The sequence below is a fragment of the Sminthopsis crassicaudata genome, chromosome 3, assembly GCF_048593235.1.
Source record: "Sminthopsis crassicaudata isolate SCR6 chromosome 3, ASM4859323v1, whole genome shotgun sequence".
NCBI lineage: Eukaryota > Metazoa > Chordata > Mammalia > Dasyuromorphia > Dasyuridae > Sminthopsis > Sminthopsis crassicaudata.
This window is the reverse complement of record NC_133619.1, coordinates 32,031,039-32,053,511: the sequence shown is the minus strand read 5'-3', so window position 1 is coordinate 32,053,511 and position 22,473 is coordinate 32,031,039. Positions and strand designations below refer to the sequence as shown.

At 36.6% G+C, this 22,473-nt stretch overlaps 1 protein-coding gene across 2 annotated transcripts in view; it reads right to left on the bottom strand.

Moving 5' to 3' along the window:
* The window catches only part of NAALADL2 (N-acetylated alpha-linked acidic dipeptidase like 2), a 1,407,963-nt gene extending 1,386,370 nt beyond the window's left edge, over positions 1-21,593 (bottom strand). For both annotated transcript variants that reach the window (XM_074298220.1, XM_074298221.1), the window contains exon 1: positions 21,457-21,593. The gene's annotated coding sequence lies outside the window, so the exon portion shown is untranslated. The remainder of the gene's footprint in view (positions 1-21,456) is intronic.
* Between the last annotated feature and the right edge of the window lie 880 nt (positions 21,594-22,473).

The following is a 22,473-nucleotide window of genomic DNA, read 5'->3' as shown; positions in this document are numbered from 1 at the left end:
CTATGGAATCAAACTACTGCAGGAAAGTGATGGAGTTTGAGGTTTAATGATTGTGGAAACAATATTTCTTCATACCTCTATATTATTATATCTTACACCTCTATAAAGGAGTAGAGAAAGGCATTTTCTTTTATTCCTTCTTTGGGGCTATTCTTATTTTTTTCTAATTCTACAATATTCATTTCTGATTTTACTGTGGCTGTTCCTTCTATTAAAATTGTTGCAGTCATTGTATATAGTGTGATCTTGGTTCAACAATGGTTCTCGGAGTCATTTGTCCTTTTATTAGTCAAATGACCAACTGATGACTTCTTAGGATAATAGGACTTTTTAGAACAAAATAATATAGATAAGATCAAATTCCTACATTCTCTATAATCATTCTCTAACCTGGAACCTTCATCTACAGGAACAGATGAGAATAAGGGGTTAGAATCAGACAAGGATGAAAAAAAATAGAAATTTCAGAGGCAGGGAACAACAAAAAAGTGGTAAGTATAGTAAGAGATTAAATTTAAGGACTGAATATGAAATAATAATAATAATAATACTAATTCCCATCTATATCATTCTTCAAACCTTACAAAGGCCTTTTCTTATAACACTCCAGTGATATGTGATAGAAGCATTGTTATACCAATGTGATATATCAGAAAAATGAGTTAAGCAACTTGCCTACTATAGGATTGGTAAAATGTCAGAGTTAGGATGAGAACCCAGTTTTCCATACTCCAAGGGCTTAACTTTTGTCACCAACATCCAGCAAATAAGTAGGAAATGGCAAAGAAATAAAAAAGACAGAATTCAGGATTCATGTAGATGATGGTTAACAAACCATTTATAGGGGCATAATGGTAAGAACTTGGAAGATGGGCATCTGGAGCCAGAATCAAGAAACTGAGCTTTCTGCTTCTGTCCAATACATTTTTCAAGCAGGAGTCAATCCTAGATTCTGGCACTTCCCAGAGATCCCCAGGAAATAGCAAGTGGGAAAAACCCAGCTGGAGTGAGAGATGTGGGGACAAGAAGCCAGAATGATTCTCAAACATCCCCTCTGCATCTGTTGAGAGTGGCTGCTTACATCCACACCAATATTTTCTTTCCTGGCAGGGCCTTAGCAGCTGCAAATCACATGGAAACCCAAACACAAGGTATTCAGTGCTTTTACAAGTTTCTGGTTCATTTGACCCATGAGCATATATTAAATACGGAGGTGTAAGTAGCACTCAAAGTGTCTCCATATGGAAAACTGTTATATCAAATAACTGTTATGTTGAATATGCCAGTGCTAAAATGTTTTAACATAGAGGTGGCGGGGATAGAGATGATTCTTGGGATGCCAAAGGAATACATTTTCTGCTCTGGACAGGATGAGAAATCCAAACAATGAGGGATAATGTTATAAAAAAAATTACTCATGCATATATATTGTTACAAAAATTTTATAATTATAAATTTAAAAAATAAATTAAAATTAAAAAAAAATTTAAAAAATCCAGACAACGATCTTGAGTAGCAGGACCACGAATATGGAAGGCTTCCCACATAGTTGGTGTTGAAAAAAAAAGGATTTTCTTGTTAAAAGGATTGATTTAAAACAAAAACAAACAAACAAAAAAAAAAAAACCAAAAAACTTCCCTATAAACATTCATTGGCTCTTTTTAGTTTGGGGGCTTTGTGGTCCATTTGCATCAAAGATAAAGGATAATTTTTAAATCATTTTTTGCATTTTGGGAGAACCTGTAGATAATATTTTAGCAATGGATTTAGGTTTTTTTTGCATTCTGCAATTTTATTTCATTCTTATTTATCATATGTATCTTTGCATATATTTATGTATACATATATATAAACATGTCCTTAAATGCATTAATATGAGTATTTCTCATCTTTCTGTGTTAATATGTTTTTCTTTAAACCTCAAAAAGGAATCACTTGATACCCTGGAGAGCTTATAAAGCTCTTCTAATGTCATAAAAGCTAGATGTCCGCTGTCCATCTAGTGGCCCCCATTCTCACTCTATAGCTGGCTTATTTCCTTTTACAGAATGTTAGGTTATAGAATAACTATCAGTTACCTTGTCATAGAAATTATATATTTAGTTTTAGAAGGTTCCGTAGAAATCATCTACTACAACCTCCTTGCTTTAAAGATGAGGAAACCAAGGCTCAACCAGATTACATTACTGGACCTTATTACACAATCAGAAGTGCCAACCCAGGTTTTGAACCTGCTTTTTTTGCCTTTCATCATAATTAACATTGGAGATAGATATTAGCTTAGAGAATTCAATTCAATAAGTTTTTTGCTGATATTTTTAAGTTATAAATAAATACAATATGCTAGGTACCATATGAGGGGACTACACAATGACAGAGAGAGAAAGAGAGAGAGAGAAAGAGAGAGAGAGAGAGAAAGAAAGAGAGAAGAGAGAGAGAAGAGAGAAAAATGGAGAGAGAGAAAGAGAGAGACAGAGAGAGAGAGAGAGAAAGAGAGAGAGAAGAGAGAAAAATGGAGAGAGAGAGAAGAGAGAGAGAGAGAAAACACTTCCTAAAATACTAAATTCCACAAATTGTTTAACTATCGATTCCTTAAGAAAGTTATATCAACACCCACATAGGACACTATGCGTGTGTTAGATTTGGAGTTAGAACAGAGTTCAATTCTTGGATTGGATGGATAGTCAGGTGACACAATGGTTGAGAGTCAGGTCTGGAATCAGAAAAATCTGAGTTCAAATATAGCTTCAGATATTTACTGGCTGTGTGATTCTAAGCAAATTACTTCACTCCTTTTTGCCTACCTCTCCTAATAGTTTTGAGGACCAAAGCAAAAAGGAGAGAGTGTTAATGCTTTAAAGGTGGTGGTGAATGGGAAAGACCTCATGTTAGAGGTAGTACTTGAACTCTGCTTTAAAGGAAAGAAATGAGGGAGGAGGAAATTCCAGATTTAAAGGGTCATTTGTGGTATCCAAAGGCAGGAGGAGGATAGGAGACAGAATGTCAGTGTAGGGAAAAAAAAAAAAAAAAAAAAACACACCAGTTGCTTAGCACATAGTAAGCACTATAGAAACATCAGCTATTATTATCACTTTGTGAAACTAAATAAATCATATCCTCTCTTCTGCAAAATGAGGTCATTGGTCTAGGTGACTTCTTAGGGTCCTTCTCTGTAAATTACTTCCAATTTTTAGTCTTTTTTTTTTTTGCCTTTATTGATGGATCACTCAACCTTGGGAATGGGCTGTAGAGTACTGAACTAGCTCTTTGTCACTTAGAGTAAGGAACCTAAAATGATTTATTTTCTAAAAACTAAAGTGAACAGGTATAAATTTTACACTGATAGTTACACCAATTAGTCAATTAGCATTTGAAAAAAGGTGTCAAAGGTGCAGAAAAAAGTGTTGGTATGTACCTATTATTATATTCTCTGGATCACACAACAGTTCATTACCTCTTGCCTGGACTATTTCAATAGCCTCCTAATTGGCCTCCCTCCTTTGTCTCTTTCTTCTTCAACCTGTCTTCCTTAATTGCCAAACTAATATCCATTCATAAAACACAGAGCTAACCATGTCACTTCTCCCTCCACAAAACTCTTCAGTCACTCTCAATATCCTCTAGGATAAAAAACAAAATCTTTAGCCTGGCATTTAAAGCCCTCTGTAATCTAACTTTCTCTTACTTTTGCAGGTTTATTTTATTTTACCCCCTTTCCTTCACACCATTCTAGTCATCCTAGATTGGCAGTTATTTTTCTTGCCTGGACATTCTGTTTTCTACCCTCCTGTATTTGGATAACACAAATGACACCTTAAAGCTGGAATTTTCTCCATCTTCCTTATCGGCATTTTTAAAAGCAGGGTTCAAATACTACCTTTAACATGAGGTCTATCTCACTGGCTCTTCCCTCTAGGGTATTAACATTCTCTTCCTCTTAAAATTATATTTATTTTTTTCTTTGTTGTTGTTTTAATCTGTGTAAATATTGTAAACCCTTGGTTGAAAGTAAGCATCCGGAGGACAAAGCTTTGGGTCTTTGTATCCCTAGCACCTAACACAGTGCCTTACATCCAGGAGGTACTTTAAAAATATGATGAACCAAAACTCTAAGCTGAAAGAGTAAGTTTTATGAGAAACAAGGAATTAAGAACAGCCCCAGGAAATTATTCCTAAAAGCATGTGTTTTTCAAAAATGAGTGCTGGTCTGAGAAGTTGGTACATCATTTACTATAGTTATTCCTATAACCTTGTATCCATCTTTATAAAAACAACACTTTTCCCCACAATATGTTTTGAATAAATGTGCTTTGAATATATGTAAAAACATTGGTGGATCAAACACTCAGGAATAGATGCTGTACTAATAGGACTATATATAAATATATATACATATACATATAATTATATGATTATATATATATTCATACATATAATCATATAATTATAAACTAAGGGAATCACAATAGAAGACCTTAATTAAGGTATAGCTTAACCACATAGTTAGTTCATTACCTTGAACAAATCATGTAATCTTTCTCTTTCTCAATTTCCTCACCTATCTCCTCCCTCCACCCCCCCCAAAAAAAAAAGTCTTAAATGAGTAAGTCTTTTTATAGAAGAACATTGTCCCTGGTCCTGGAAGGCAATGGCAGAATATGAGGGAGCAAAAGGCCTTGGACTTTGACTTCCATTTCTGCTAGAAATTATTTTATGATTTAAGTCTGATGGAAATAAGGAGCGGAGTTAGCTTGTCTAGAAGTACCTAGCATTTTTGCCTTACCAGGGTAGTTCAATACACAGTGTAGAGTTACAAGTCAGAAGGACTCTGAAAATGGGGACTCACTTGGAAGACAGAAGCATTAACTTGGCTGTTTTGAGAAGTTGTGAGTAAATTACATGTTATATCATTATTTATGGTCTCCTATGAGTTCTTTCTTATATTTTTGCATTTTTTGTGGGGAGGATTCAAGCTGCCCTATAATAAATAAATATATACTACCTTTAATGCTTATATGGGAACTGGGGATCTTGTGACCCACAATTTTGGTGACTTAGTTATGAGTGTGAGTCTCACAGAGTAAATGCTGAATGGGGGCATAAGGAGGTAAGAAGTGTCAATTGGAGTGTGGCCTCCAAGATTAAACCTGTTCCCTGTAATCCTGATAGCAGGTGTTCTTTACTGCAGAGTTCAAAAAACAATACCAAGATTATAAAACATATAAACAAAAAAACAGACAGGAACTTAAAAACTATGGTGGCTTAGAAATGCAGAATAAGATAGGAATCTTATCATTTCCATTATTTGTTAGTTTCAAATAATTTGCAATGGTTTTCTCTGAAATGAAGTGATTTGAAAGAAATTCTGGTCAATAATTTTTATATAATTAATATTAGGGTTATACATTTCCCATCATCATATACACTTTTAAAAGAAACAATACAAGATACAGTCCAAGGAGAAAGAATCACACATTAGAAACACTGGTTTTATAGCAAAATGCTAATTAATAGATCATGTAATCTTTCTGATTTCAGTCTCCTAACCTATTAACAAAAGGAGAATTTCCTTTCTTTTGAGGATTATGGGGATTAAAATATAAGAACAATAATGCTCAACTGTATCTAACATCAGCAAGCCATTAAAACAGGCAAACCAACAGGTCCGATTTCAAATGCATTGCTTAATTGTAACCAAGACACAAATTAAGCCATGAACCAGCTACTGCAAAACACACACACACACACACACACACACACACATGCACACACACAAAATAAAACTTGGCAAACATTTGTTGATCACAAAGATCATAGAATCCAATGAGATTTCCGCTTTCTACACTAGCATGATAAATACTCTGTCACTTCAAAAAATCCTATCTGACTATCTGGCATCCAAGGCTCTATCCACTGGGCAACATCACTTCTGAGAAGGACACTGCTTGATTTCCCAAGAGTGCATGCAAAAGTTCCTTCCTTTCTACTATTGTTAAAGAGTCTTATATTATTTTTCTGGTGTTCATAATTTTTAAATATTTTTTATCACATGTAAAAACAAGCTTTAACATTTTTTTAAATGTTTGAGTTGCAAATGCTCTTCTTCCCCCCTTTTAGCATCCCTCCTCAATAAAGCAAACAATTTAATAAAAATTATATATGTGCAGTTATGTAAAACATTTCCAAATTATCCAATTGCACAAAAGAAAACACATCTGTACGTATAGATCTTTCATTTTTCTTTAATCTCTTTAGAATACAGACCTAGTATTGCTTTTGCTAGGATGGAGTATACATAGTTTTATATCTTTTGGGCATAAGACCACATTGCTCTTCAGAAGGGTTAGATCAGTTCACAACTCCATCAACAATGAATTAATGTTCTAATTTGTCCACATTCTCTCCTACATTTCTTTTTCTGTCATATTAGCCAATCTGATAGGTGTGAGGGAGTAGCTCAGAGCGTTTTAATTGTATTTCCTGAATTAAAAGTAATTTAGAGCATTTTTCATATATGAACATATATAGCTTTGATTTCTTTGTCTAAAAACTGTCCTATCTTCTGACCACTTATCAATTAGTAAATGATTCGCACTGTTATACATTTGACTCAGTTCTCTATATATTTAAAAATGAGGCATTTCTCAGAGAAATTTGTAGTATAAGTGTTTGGATTTTTGTGCCAGTTTTCTAGTTTTCTTCTAATCTTGTCTACACTGGATTTGTTTGCACAAGTTCTTTTTAATTTAATATAGAAAAACTATCCATGTGTTACTTTCCATCTTGCTTTCTTTCTCTTGATTCATTACAAATTCTTTCTTTATCCATAGCTCTGCTAGGTACGATATTCCATGCTCCACTAATTTGTTTATATCACCCTTTATGTCTAGATCCTGTAACAGTTTTGTCTTTATCTTAGTATGTGATATGAAATGTTTTTCTAGATCTATTTCATGCAAAACTGCTTTCCAGTTTTCCCAGGAATTTCTGTCAAATAGTAATTTATTATTTTAATAGTTCAGTCTTTGCATTTATCAAATACTAAACAACTATTACCACTTGCTAATGTATATAGTGTATGTTATCAATTCCATTAGTCCACTGCTCTATGTCTTAGCCAATATTAGATTGTTTGATGCTTACTTCTTTGTAAGATAGTTTGAGATATGGTACTGCTAGACCATCTTTACTCACATTTTTTAATTGATTGTCTTGACATTTTTGACCTGTTTTTCTTCCAAATGAATTTTGGTTTATAAAAATAATTTTGGTTGTTTGATATGGCACTGAAAAAATAAATTTATTTTTATAGATTTATCAACTTAATTATATTGGCTCGTCCTATTCAAAATAAATTAATATTTCTCCGATTGTTTAAATCTGACTCTGTGTGTTCACATAATTCCTGGGTTTGTTTTGGCAGGCACATTCCCTAGCATTTTATGCTGTCTACAGTTATTTTACAAAGAATTTCTTTTTCTATCTCTTCCTATTGGATATCATTAGTAATATATAGAAATACTGATGACTTATGTGGGTTTATTTTATATTCTTCAACTTTGCTGGAGTTCTTAGTTACATTTACTAATTTTTAGTGGAATCTCTATGGGACTTTAATCATACTATTATATCATCTGCAAAGTGTGATGATTTTGTTTGCTCAGTACTGATTCTCATTTCTTTAACTTATTTTTTCCTCTTTTGTTGCCACTGCTAGATTTCTAAAACAGCATTAAAAATTTGCTTCACCCCTGATCTTTTTGGAATGATTTCTAGTTTATCCCCATTACAGATGCCTCCTGATGATGTTACATGAATAGTATTTATAATTTTAAGGAAAACTTTACTTATTCCTGTGCTTTCCAGTTTTTTTAAAGAAATGAGTATGCTTTTTCAAAAACTTTTAGTACATATATTGAGATAGTCATAATTTTAAAAAAATCTGTTGTTATTGATATGGTCAATAATGCTGATAGTTTTCCAAATTAAAAACCAACCCTGCATTTCTGGTTTAAATCCCACAGTGTCATAGTGTATGTTCTTTGTTATATATTGTTGCAATCTCCTTGCTCACCTTTTATTTAAACTTTTTTGCACCAATATATTCTTTAGGGAAATAATCTTGTAGCTTTCTTTTTTTCTTTTTGTTCTTTCTGGTTTAGGTAGCAACACAATATTTGTGCCATGAAAGGAATTTGGTAGAACTCCTACTTTGCCAGTTTTTTCACATATTTTATATGGTATTAGAATTAATTGTTCTTTAAATGTTTGGTAGATTTCATTTATGAATCCATCTAGTACTAGGGACATTTTTTTTCCTTAGAGAACTTGGTTTATTCAATATTTTTTTCTTTAATTACATTTATTTAAGTATTCTAGTTCCTCTTCTGTTAATCTGGATACTTTTTATTTTTATAAGCATTTAAAAATCCATTTCACTTTTGATGTCATATTTACTTGTATATAATTGGGAGAAATAGATCCTAATAATTAAGTTCTCTTCACTGGTGGTAAATTGACCATTTTCATTTTTGATGACAGTAATTTGTATTTTTTTTTCTTTTTAAACATATTAACCAGTGATTTATCTATTCTGTTTCTTTCTTTATTTCATATACTAATTACTAATTTAATTTATTAGTTAAATAGTTTTCTTACATTTAGCTTTATCAAACTCTCCTCAGGATTTCCATGTTAGTGTTTAATTAAGGATTTTTAATTAGTTCTTTTTCAAGGTTTTTATTTGTTCTTACTTGCATGACTGATTCATTGATCTATTCTTTCTCTTTTATTGATGTAAGCATCTAAAGTAATAATTTTTCTCTTAAGTACTGCCATGGCATCCTATAAATTTTGGTATGTTGTCTCATTCTTATCATTCTGTTTAATGAGATTATTAATTGTTTCTATGATTTGTTCTTTGACCCATTCATTCTTTAGGATTAGATTATTTAATTTCCAATTAAGTTTGATCTATCTTTCCATATCACTTTATTGATTATAATTTTATTGCATTATGAACTGAAAAATACATTTAATACTTCTGCTTTTCTTAATTTGGTTGTGAGATTTTTATTCCTTAATACATGGCCACTTATTTTCCTTGGTAGAGGACATATAATATCACTAAGAAAAATGTGGATTCCTTTCTATTTCCATTCAATTTTCTCTGTATCTACCTTAAATGTTATTCATCTCCTTAAGCTTTATAGTGTTTAATTTTTCTTAGATTTATCTTCTTCTAAGACAGAAAGTCAAGGTATCCTACTAGTATAGTTTTACTATCATCTTTTTACTGTAACACATTAATATTTCCTTTAAGAATGTAGGTGCTATACTATTTGATGCATTTATATTTAATATTGATATTACTTAATCTGTTTTTTTTCTTTTTTTCCTTTTCTTTTTTTAAACAAGATATAGTTTCCCTGCTTATTCTGTTTTTGCTTTTGCTTTGTCTGAAATTATGATTTCCACCCACTTTTGCCCCCTTCAGCTTGAACATAATAGATTCTGCTCCAAATCCTTACACTTTAATCTGTGTTTCTTTGCTTTAAGTATGTTTCTTATTGTAAACAATTCTAGTTTTTAATCCATGACAGGTTTCTATGTCAACTAAGTGTGTGTAATTCTCTTTTTTAGCCAATTCTAATGAGAATAAGTTTAAGCATTACATCCTCATTTTTCCCTTCATTGTAAAAGTTCTTCTTTTCATGCCTCTTTTATGTGTAGCTCATTCTGTTTCCCTCCCCTTTGTCCCAGCAGCATATTCCTCCTTCTCACCCCTTAATTTTATTTTTTAAATTACCACATCACAGTCAATTCACACTCATGACTTTATCTATATATACTCCTTTTAACTATTCTAATAATGATAAAGTTCTTAGGAGGTCCAAATATTATCTTCCATGTAATTTAAACAGTTTAATTTTATTAAATCTCTTATGATTTCTTTTTCTTCTTTGCCTTTTTATGCTTCTCTTGAGACTTATATTTAAAAGTCAAATTTTATATTCTTTGTATTTTTTATCAAAAATGCTTGAAAATTCTCTATTTCATTGAACATTCATGTTTTTCCCTGAATAATTATATTCAGCTTTGCTAAAGAGGTGATTCTTGGTTGTAATCCTAGCTCCATTCTAAGCCCTCTGTCTTTGATATACAAGTTGCCAAATCTTGTATTATGCTGACTGTGGTTCCATAATATTTGAATTGTTCCTTTCTGGCTGTTTGTAATATTTTCTACTTGACCAGAGAGCTCTATAATTTGGCTATAATATTCCTGGGATTTGTCATTTTGGGATCTCTTTTAGGAGATGATCAGTATATTTTTCTCCATTTATATTTGACCTTCTGGATTAAAGATATCAAGGAAATTTTAATTTTATTTTATCATTTATCATAATTTTCAAACAATTCAATAATCCTTAAATTATCTTCCCTGAATCTATTTTCCAGGACATTTATTTTTCCAATAAAATCTTTCACATTTTCTTCTATTTTTTATTCTTTTGATTTTGTTTTATTGTTTCATGCAGTCTTGTGGCATCAATAACTTCCACTTACCCAATTCTAATTTTAAGGAATTATTTTTCTTTTTCAGTGAGCTTTTTTTCCCATTTAATCAATTCTTTACAACATTCTTTCCTTCAATATTTTTTTGTGCTTCTTTTTCTATTTGGCCAATTCTGCTTTTTAAGGTATTCTCTTCAATGGATTTTTGCACTTTTTTTTTTTTTTTTAACTATGAGGCCAATTTTGTTTTTAAGGCATTATTTTTTAGTATCTTTTAAAGAAAACCAATCTAGTAACTCTTTTTATCATAATTTTCTTGCAACACTCTCATTTCTTTTTCTAATTTTTCCTCTACCTCTCTTATTTCATTTTGAAATTCTTTTGGAGCTTTTCCAGGAATTATTTTGGGACCTGTACTCTATTTTTTCTTTAAAGTTTTACATATAGCTGATGTCCCTTTAAGTTTGTATACTGATCTTCCCTCTCACCACAGTTAACTGTCTAGGTTTCTTCCTAGCTCTAAGTCTGCAACCCAGGACTACATATGGGCAATGCGACAGACTTCTGCACCTAGGGTCAGCAAAAGCTCCCCTAATCTCGTTCTAAGCAGTTGCACAACCCTCTTATCATCTGTGGGCTGATGACTCCCAAAATTGCTATTGCCATTGATGAACTACCTCCAAGTCTACTGCTGGTTCATTGGAGAGGCTTGTGCTGTATGGTCTGCCCTGGGATTCAGGTCTTACCCACACTCAGTTGAGACAGACCTTTCCTGCCAACCTTCTAAATTATCCTGAATTTAAAAATTAATTGAGCCTCACCTGTTATTAGTTCCACCATTCTAGAATTCAAGCTGAGGCATTATTTTAAAGCTGTTTGGTGGAGAATTTGGGAGACATTAAGTGAATTCTTGTCATTACTCTGTCATCTTAGTTCTGCTTCCATTCTTCCAGCTTTCAGTTCCACAAAGTTATTTCCAAATAGTACTCTATAAGAAGAATTAAACCACTTTTCTAGTATTGGAAGCTAATAATTCATCAATTTGTATTTTGTGAGGGAACTGCCATTTTTTTCTCTAAGATAATGAAGGGGGAAAATCACTGGTAATACAGAAATCCCCATGTCTCCCTTTAATTCACTTTTCATCCATGAGCAATGTGAAGAAATTATATGGGGGAGGGACATTCCAGAATATAGATATAACAGCTCCTTAAGTGCAAGAATAGCTTTGTCTTTGTCTTTGTATAGACAGTATATTCTTTGTATCCAACTGATTGCTGAAAAAGATGAGGACTTGGTATTCTTTGCCTTGTAAGTTTACCTAATATGCATCAGTCCCTCTATTTCTACTTGGCGTTTTATTTAATTAGTATTTGTATATTGTAGGCATTTAATAAAAATTGATTGAATTTTAATGTCATTGAATCTCCACATGCATGATGTATGTATACTTAAATAGTGGTATAGTAAGTCACCTACTAAGTAGGTATGAGTATAAATTAATCACTGATTTTCTTAAACTGCACATGATGATCTATTTTATTAGGTTATATCTACTAGTTTAAGTATGTACTGAGAATGGGGATAGAAAAAATTAATTTTTGTTTGTCTTTGTGAGCCTAGTTCTTTCAAGTTTTCCCCTACTAATTATTTCTTTTACCTTTTTCAAAAACTCCATTGGAATAAATTAAAATTTCATTGATGTGAATATTTCCTTTATTCATGTGCATTATACAGTAATCATGTTGCACATTATTTGTGCCTATTATCCATTATGCTCCATGAATCTAACAGAAAGTAGTTGCCCAATATGCCAAAAATTTTCTTCATATTTTCACAGTATTTTATGAATCAATGGGAGCTCTTTTAAGTAAAATGTAAATTTTTAAGGGTAGGGATGGTTTAATTTTTTTTTTTATATTTGTATCTCTAATAACTTGCAAAAAAAACTCAGCATATACTTGGCAGTTAATGTCATTGTATTAAATTGAATTTTACAAGTAAAATTATAGCTTTAATAACAGGGATGCCTTATTATTCAAGAAGTTTGCATTCTGTTGAGTGACGGGCAGAGATACTACATAAATAAATATATATATATGAAAATAAGAAAATTCAAAGTAATGCTAAATAATTTGAATGGAGTGTTAACAACTAAGAGGACCAGGAAAGAGCTCATTTGTTTAGAGAACTTTTAGGTTCTAAGAGGTTGCTTCTTGTTAGGATTCTTACAAGGTGCTAATTTAGCATGGTTCAGTATGATTGATCTGATCCTACAAGGAGATGTTCTGGGCCACCTTTAAAGGAGTTCACTCATTGGTTCACACATTAGATTTCACACCTTTAAAGAGCTTATATAAGGAGGAAAGGAAAAGCCTGATCATGGACTTCCAGGGGATTCACAACTAGGATTAACTTCCAGGAGATTCACAAGCCCACCCACAAGCTCATTCTCTTGGAGGAAGAATCAGGTTCATTCCAACTTCTACTTTTGTGCTGCCTGAAGAACTTCAGGAGAAGACTTTGGGAGGACTTCAGGAGATTCAGAGTCAAGATTCATTCCCACTTCCACCTTTGTGCAGGCTGGAGACATTGGGAAGACAAGAGGCTAAAGCTGGCAGAGACAAAGGACTAGCAGCAACAGCTCTCAGGAACCAAGGAGAGAGGATGGCCTCCAGAAAACTAGCAGAGCCCCAGTGAAGGAGATAAGACTTTGGAAGAGACAATAAAGTATTTGGACTTCACTCCTGACTGCATTTGGGATTACTGAACTGAACTGAAATGAAGGCTGCTTCCAGACGCTCCCCAAGAAATCTGCTCCCAGAGAATGATTACAATTTAGAGAAAAAGAACATTACATATTTAAAGAAAAGAATATCACAGCTTCTGCCAAAGACAGGAAGTACCTTCTCTGAATTTTATAGCCTCAGAAAGTTTTCTAGATCATTGAGAGGTTGTGACTTGCCCAGAGTCACACTGCCAGTTATGTTTCCAAAACAGTACTTGAACCCAGCATTTCCTGGCTCCAAGATTCTGTCAACCATGCTCATAAAACCTGAAAACTGGAAACATCCTTAAAGATAATCTATGCCAAATTCTTTAATTCCTATAAATGAGAGAACTGAGGCCAAAGGGAAGAAATTGAAATATTCAAGGGCAAGGAACACACTTGTGACAGAGAATGGATTGGGATGCTCTCTAGCATCACATCATATCAAGTTATAAAATCCAATGATATGGATGAAGACAAACTACTGGCTAACACCATAGATCTGAACAAACAGAAGTATCCATTACACACCTACTTCATGGGGTTTCATGATGATCAAATGAGATAATATATGTAAAGCATTTGAAAACATACAGATGCTCTTTCTCTCTCTTTCTGCCTTTCCCTCTCTGTCTCTGCCTCTCTGTCTTTCATTCCTCCCTCCCTCCTTCCTCCTTTCCTTCCTACCTCCTTTTTTTCTCTCTGTCTCTGTATGTCTGTGTCTCTCTGTGTGTCTGTCTCTCTCTGTCTCTGTCTCTTTCTGTATCTCTTTCCCTCTCTGTGTGTCTCTCTTTCTCTCTGTCTATCTCTCTGTATCTCTTTCTTTGTCTCTCTCCATGTATCTCTCTGTATGTCTCTTTGTCTGTCTGTCTGTCTGTTTGCCTGTCTGTCTCTCTCTCCACTCAATGAACCTCTCATATGCATCTGTTCCTGTATTTATATCAGTGTTTTATTTAATTAGTATGTTCATTTCCTTAAAAAATTCCTCCAGGTACTGCAGCATGGTCCATAAATGACCCAAAGTTCTTGAAGGCTTTGCCAAAAGAACACAAGCTCAGGCAGGTTCTACCAATCTTTTAGAAAGGATTGACTGCCTTTCTGGAGGCAAATTGGATCTACCATGAAAAAAAAAATCACCTTGTCTAAGTATGGAGAATACTTAGGAAAGTATTCTTTGTCCATGGAAAGTATAAATTAAATCATGCTTCTTTTGGCTATGTGCTCAATCAGAGGATCTATAGGGTAGGATAGAAAGACCATGGTAACATGGGTTTAAATATTAGCTCTAATAATAATTAGCTGTATGATCTCAGTCAAGTCGCCTCTCTCAGTTTCCTGATTCGTAAAAATAAAAGAGATTCTCCTAACTACTTTATAGTTCTTCTGTGAATAAAAGATTTGCCTACCTCTAGATAATAGCCATGGAACTTTTTTTTTCATTATATAGAACTATGTAGATTACAGTCCTGATGTACTTAAGCACTGTTTGACTTCCATTCTAAAATTTTCAAGATTATCAGAATCATACATTCAGTGATCTAAGGTTCTTTGAGGTCTACTCAGAGACTTCATTTCATATTTGAGGAAATAGAACCTTAGAGAGGTTAGTAGTTGAAACACCAAGACTTGCTGAAGGAGAGATAGGAAGCAATGCATCAAATCACCACCATCATCTCAAGCATTACGTCTTCTTAGATCTCAATGGAGATGGTCTGGGACCCTGAACCAAAGAATTTTGAGAATGGTAGTGCCCTTTAGACTACCAAACCTGTTTTTAAATTATTTTTAATAGTTTTCATTTACCAGATATATGCAGGGGTACTTTTACAACATTGACAATTGCCAAACCTTTCGTTCTAATTTTTTCCCTCCTTCCCCCTCCCCAGATGGCAGGTTGACCAATACATGTTCAATATGTTAAAGTATAAATTAAATACAATATATGTATACATGCCCAAACAGCCGAACCTATTTCTCATCCAACTATCATACAGGGAAACATAATGAAGCTTTGCAAGCAATTATTTTTTAGGGGTGCTAGCAACAATGAGGAAAAGAAAGTTCTTCCACCAAAGTTCTCTGACAATATCAAATGATGCAACAGAGGAAAGGAATATGATTTTTCCATTGGAAATGATATTAATCAAGATATTACCAATTGGCCCCCAATGGACCATAGAACCCTTACATTCAGCTTACAGTTGAAGCCTCCACTATATATGTTCTCTCATTAGAAAAATAGTGACAAGCACAAAAATGTCTTATTCGTATTCCCACTGTTTAGCACATAGTAAAGTTTTTTTTTTCATTCTTTCATTCATTTGTTCATGGCAACATAAGTATTGAGTGCTAATGATAACTGGAATAGATATATTTGATTTTAAATAAAGACTCTTTATGCCATATAATACTGCCTTCCTTTTTACATTAGCACCAAGAAGATTCAGGTTCTGGGTCCCTACTGTTTTCTGTAGGGAGAAACAACTTTTTATATTCTTGAAGCCTTGTGGGAGAAAATAATAGAGGAAGAGTAATAGGGTTCTAAGTCTCTGGGTCCTATGATGAAAAGAGGCACTTCTGTATGTACCTCCTCCCCTGAAAGATATGTGAGCATGGCAGAGGAGAGTTCAGCAATAGCAACTGTCTTTGAGATATTCCCAGCAGATCCTTAACTACAGGTTGTGGACCCCTCACAGAGTGCTGCTTAGTAACAGATCCAGAAGAAACATCAGGAGGCTTATATTTAAGCTCCCTTAACATAACTGAAACAAAAGCTCTTTATAAAACTGGTGCCTTATAGATGGTATTAAAAACAAACTAAATGATGACAAAGTGTCTTTAGCTGCATTCTTTCATAGACATTATTTCACAATATGTTAGAAGAAAGAACACTGATCTGAGAGCAAGGACTCTTAATCTGGGTTCCATAGATCCTCTCCCTTATCACTGAAGGGTCCTTGGACAGATTTTTGGGGAGAGAGTATCAGTGAATTTGGATGGTAAAAATTTACATTTTTATTTCACTATAATTCATTTTATTTGTAATCCTAGATATTTTATGCATTTAAAAACATCATTCTGAAAAAGGATTTATAGGTTTTACCAGATGGACTGCCAAAGAGTTTCATGACATAAAAAGTTTAAGAACTCCTCTTCTCTAGAGGGAGAGGAGTTAGGTTCAAGCTCTTTTTGGTCAGAGACTTTCTTTTGTTCCTCGGTATTAACCCAATACCTGACACATAAACGGTGTTTTATACATAATTACTTTGAAACATTGTTGAAATGATCACAAGTCACCTCACCTTCTTGTGCCTCAAATAAGGTGGTCAGATTGATTGGCCTTTGAGTTTCCTCCTAGTTCTAGATCCATGATTTTTTATTCTACCTGTGAGGCAGATGGTATGCCTCCATCTGACAGATAATGAAAGCGCGACTCAGTGTATCGGCCCTTCCATTTTCTTTAATAAGTGTCATGCAACAAAACCATACTTTTGAAATAAATGACAACAGAAAAGGTGGCTACTGATCCCTCAGAAAGGGCAAAGCAGTGATCAGCTAGGATGATACAATCAGCTAATCTATCAGAAGAATGTAAATTCCTTGTAAATAGAGATTGTTTCATTTGGACCTTTGTTCCCTGCATAGAGTACAGTAGACATTTAACAAACATTTACATGAAACTGAATTGAACTGAATCAAATCTCTCCAGTAGCCAGACATGTCTTAGATCACAAGACTAGTGAATACCAGAGTTGGATGAGGAAGTCAATTTTCCCGACTTGGTTTGGTTAGTGTTCTGTCCAGGACCCCAAACTTCCCCATGGGCTGGGCTATCACCTGATTCCAGAAATGCCAAAACTTGTTGATCTGGTTGGGTCATAGGGAGGGAAAGAGGCCCTAATACCCTTAAGCTCCATGTGATACAGGAGCTGTTTAAAGGAGACCAAAACAAACAACTGAGAAACAGGAAAAGATGTGTGCCAAGTGAAGGCGGGGAAGGGGGAAAACCAAGAATAATAATTCAAGAGAAAAACATAAGAAACTGAAGAATTAGGAAATGTTATAGGAGATATGCTGAAGCATTAAAATCAATCAGCCAATCATTAAGTATTTATTAAGCACCTACTATGGGCCAGTCACTGAAAAGCACCAGGGATACAAAAGAAAAATAAGCTAAATTCGATTAAGGAAGATAACATGTATGTGTGTGTGCTAATGTATATATATATATGTATATATATATGTATTTGTATATATGTATATATATATATATTTGTATATATGTATATATATGTATATATGTATATATATGAAATATTTTACATATTTAGTAAAATAATATAAATGACAATGAAACAAATAGATTTATCTACAATTTGAAGACTTATAGATATATAAATATATACCAGCAATATACATGATGTAAATGCATATAAATAAAATATACATATATTTTATATATGCTTATATATAGTCTTTATATATATTTGTATAATTTATATTATACATAGACATATATGCTCATATATGTATACAGGGTCTCTGAATCCTTGGGGCAGTTTTATACATGTATATAAATATGTGTGTATATGAGTAAAGACAATAAATATATCAAAACAAAGAATCTATTTGAAAGGAAGACATCAGCATCTAAAATACTCAAGGCAATTTTAATAAGAGATACCAAAGTAAACTTTGAAGAAAATTAGGGATTCTGAGAGGCAGAGATGGGGAGATAGGATGCTCCCAGCATGAGTGGAAGTCTATACAAAGGTTTTGAGATAGAGGAATGAAATGGAGTAAGTAAGGGAAAGCATGAAAAGAAGTGAAAATAAGGCTAGAAAGGGAGGTGGGAACCAGCTATAAAGAGCTTTAATGTCAGAGAGAGGAGTTCATGTTTCATTTCAGGACCAGGGCCAGGAATTCACTGGAGTTTTTCAAGCATAGAAGAGCAATATAGTCAAATGGGTATATTTAAGATCACTTTGACCTCCTGTGAAGGATGGATTCCAGGGGAAAGGACTTCATAGAATCTGAAATTTAACTATGGAAGGTCCTTAGATGCCATTCTGTCCAAGTCTTATATTTTATAGAAAAGCAATGAATATGAGGGCTAGACAGGCTCACATAAAAGTAGTAAATGAGAGCATGGTATTCTGACTCCAAGATCAGTGCCTTTCCCACTGATTCATTCCTCCATCTTTCCAGTGGAGATTTCCACAATAATCTCCATAGAGACTACTTAGGGAGCTCTTGCAATATGCTAAGTGATGGGTGATGAAGGCCAGAGCCAGGCCAGTGTCTGTGAGGTTAAAGAGAAAGATGTGAGAATTATTGTGGAGGTAGAAATAATTCAGCTTGGCAAGTGATTAAAGAAGAAAGCCTGAAAAGCTATAGGAAGCCGGATACACACATGATGAAGATAAAGTAGGTGCTGGGGAAACTAATGTTATGACTCAAGGGCGGGGGAGGGGGGAGAGTTAGAGGGGATCTATTATGAAGAAGAAACAATTTCTTTGTGACCTGGAACAGCTCAAGGCCTCTCCAGGCCTCTGGCACCTTCTTTTTAGCTTGAAAAGATAACAGGAGATGGTTTTGAAATTCTGTGGTTCAAACTGAGAACCAACAAGAGGGAACAATAAAAATAAAAAAGAGAGAGAGAGAACGAGAGAGAAGAGAGAGAGAGAGAGAGAGAGAGAGAGAGAGAGAGAGAGAGAGATAGAGAGAGAGAGAGAGATATGAAGGCATAAACCACAAAATAACCTTCCAGACCATACACTCCTCACACCCCAAATCCATCAGTCCCTCCTCCCACCTTCTGGGTAACAGAGCTTCTCTGCAGCCAAACCATACTTTTAAAATTAAAGAAAATGAGGTAGATATTGACTGCTTAGTAAAGCCAAAAAGAAGGAAGGATCCCAGGGGAAGCTAGGATTGCCTAAATAACTCCCCAGCCTTCTCTTCAATTCTTCAGGTAGAATATATTGCAACCAAGGCCCAGGAAGCAGACCTTTTCATTTCCCATGAAGCATGAAGATTGGAGAAAGGGAAAACAGGAAAATTAACATCAGTGGGATTGCTTGAAAGAAAAAGAAAAAGAAAAAAAAAACCAAAGAGATGATGCAGCAGTTAGCTTGAAAAGAGGCAAATTAAGGGGGTCTAGTCTAGGTGAAAAAAAAAAATAAAGGGAGGATAAAGGAATAGAGGAGGATGCTTAGGAAAGAATGAGAAATAAATGAGATAGGGAGCAAGAAGTGGCGCATGAGTGTTGAATTGAAGAAGATACACATATTAGCGAAGGCTCTTTCCAAAATAGGCACTTCTAAACTTTTAGCCTATTGGATGGAATCCACATACTCAGATCACTGTCTCTTTATGGAAGGGACCTCAATCGCCTTCGGGTTCAATCTCTCCCTGCTCCACAATCTCTTCCATCTACAACATCCCTAGCTGGTGGTTATGCAGATTTCACTGCACAGTCTTAAGAGAATGGTAATTCCCAGGCAGTTTATTCCACCTTAAATGCAATAGCTAATCAAAGCATCTAATATGTAAAGCCCTGTGAGAAATGAAATAGTCCCTGTTCTCCAGGCATTTGTATTCTACTGGGAGGAAACAAAGTATACTCTATGGTTACAACACATTATTAAAATGTAGGTTGCGAAGATTAAAAAAAAAAAAAAAAAAAAAAAAAAAAAAAAAAAAAAAGTCTCTTTCAGCAAGCTTTAAACATCCTCAGCCGGACTTTAAAGTGATCACAAGCTAGATCCACCCAAGCTTTTCAGACCCATTCCTCCCTTCCATACTCCATTCCAAACAAACTGGCAAGATGACTATTCTGTGCACAGAACACCTCATTGCTTGCCCGCACGTTTTTTTTTGGCACAAATTGTTCCTGGAATTCATTCATTCCCTCATCACTTCCGACCTTAGTATCCCCAAATTCACTTCTTCCCTCATCTCCAGCATCCTTAATTTCCTTTACAACTTCTGAATCCCTGATTGCTAATGGAAGAGTTTCCTTAATCCCTCGGGCATAGCAGTCTCTGGAAATGACTTTGTATCCCTTTCATGTAATTCTGTAATGCTTTTGTATATTCTTTGTATTTCCTGCTGTGTGTATTTAACACAACCCGGGCGGGGGGGGGGGGGGGAGTAGAAGCGCTTCGGAGTAGAGACTTTTGTTTTTGCATCCATCCCTAATACATAACCCTGAGGCTTGGTCCCATTTCCAAGAAGTCTGGGGAAATGAAAACAGTCTTTCCCCCAATTAGCCCCATCTAGACCAAGGGGAAATGCAGCTGCTGGGGAAGAAGCCTTCCAGCGAGATCCTTCTCTTCAGAAGAATGTGTCAAGTCTGACCGACCGCCTTGACCTTCAACCCCCTCCCCCCCCCAACGCCGGCCCCTCCCGCCTCTCTGGTGCAAATGTCAGGCATCCCCTCGGCTGGCTGGGGACTGCTTCGGTAAACATGTGTCAGGAGTGGCGGACCATGGCACAGCTGCTCAGATCGGCTCTTATATAATACGCTTTGTCTTGCGAAGAGAGGGCGGGGGGGCAGGGGGGGAGTGAAGGTGTGAGGGGGTGTCAGTGCGGGGAGCGACTTGGTACAGAAGTGTAGAGTGATTTTATTATCATTTCTTTCCCCCTCCCTCCAGGAAACAGCCCGAGCTGGCGAGATAGGCGCAGTCAGAGATGATGCCCCCAGCTCCAAGCCCGGGATCCCCACGCCCCTGCCCCCCAGGGAGCCCCACTCCGCGCTCCTCGGAGCTTGGAGCTTGGACGGCGGGCCGGCTCAGCCCAGCTCCCTCCCGCGTCCCCCCCCCCCCCCAGCCCGGCCTCGGAGCCCCGAACGGTCCCCGGCCGCCGGGGCAGGGGCGCGCGGGGGCGGAGGGAGCATCCCGGGTTGGGGCGGCTCGCCGCTGGAGCCTAGCGGGGAGCAGGGAGTGGGGAGCTCGGCGCGGGCGCAGGGCGCTGGCAGCCCCAGCGGAGCGGCTGCCCAGATCACCGGCAGCAGCAGCAACAGCAGCAGCAGCAGCAACAGCAGCAGCAGCAGCAGCGAGAGCGACCCAGGCTCTCCAGCCCCGCTCGTCTCTGCTCGCCGCCTCCCGGCGCGCGCCCAGCCCGGGCTTCTGCAAAACTTTGAAAATACAGAGAGAACTCCCATTACCTTGGCAGGAGCGGGCTTGTCTGCGGTACGGCTGCTGAGCTCGGCATGGGGTTTTCAGCAGCCGTAAAGCGGAGAGGGGGAGAGGGGGAGACGGGGAGACACGGAGTGATGGAGAGAGAGGGAGAGAGCGGAGAGAGCGAGCCAGGAGCGAGCCCTCTCCCCTCAACTGCCGGCGGGCCTCCTAGCAGAGCGCGAGAGCGAGCGAGCTCATCAGGCCGCTTGGCAGGGGACCGGGAGTTCGGCTGAGTCAAAACTAGAGGCATCTTAGCCGGAGGCGGGAGTTGGGGGGGGGGGGAGGGCAGCGCCAGGAGGGGCAGGAGGTGGGGCAGGGTACCCTAAGTCAGGAGGCGGGGAGCCAGTCCCTAGCACTGAGCGCAGTGGGGGCGGGGCGCGGGAAGGGGGATGGGGGCGAGCTTCCATGAAGTCACACGCGCAAAGTGCCCGAAACCCCAGTGGTCTGGCCTCAGCCAAGGCCCCTGCACGCTTAGGGATGGAGAGCAGCCTTAGAAAAAGGGCCCCTCTACGCGAGAGGACGTGCCTCGTTTTCTTTACAACGGAGGCCCAGCTGAAATGAAATCAGAAGTGGGGAGGGCCCCCATTCCAATGAATGAGAAGGGGCTCCATCTGCCAGAAGGACAGTCTTCCTGGAGCTCCATCTCGAGGGGCTGAGTCATCAAAGTCCTTACAAAAATGAGTGGGCTGAATTCCTGGAAGGGATGCCAGATGGCTAAATTCTGGGGCCTTGGAATGGTGGAGTGATGTTCCTTTCTCCACTCAGTTGGAGCCCTAACTCAGACGTGTGCAGTTCCACGGCGAAGTCGGAGCCAACGTGCAGACTTAATAGCCAAGCTCCCACCCACTCCTGGGAGCTTAAACTTTAAGATTCCAAGAGAGATCGACATTTCTTCGTCTCTTTAGTTTCCTTGTTTTCTTTTGTTCCTCTCTTCATTCTGGTGCGCACTTCTGTTTTTATTTGTTATCTTTACATCAGAGCCCCATCCTCGAAGGGAATGTTTT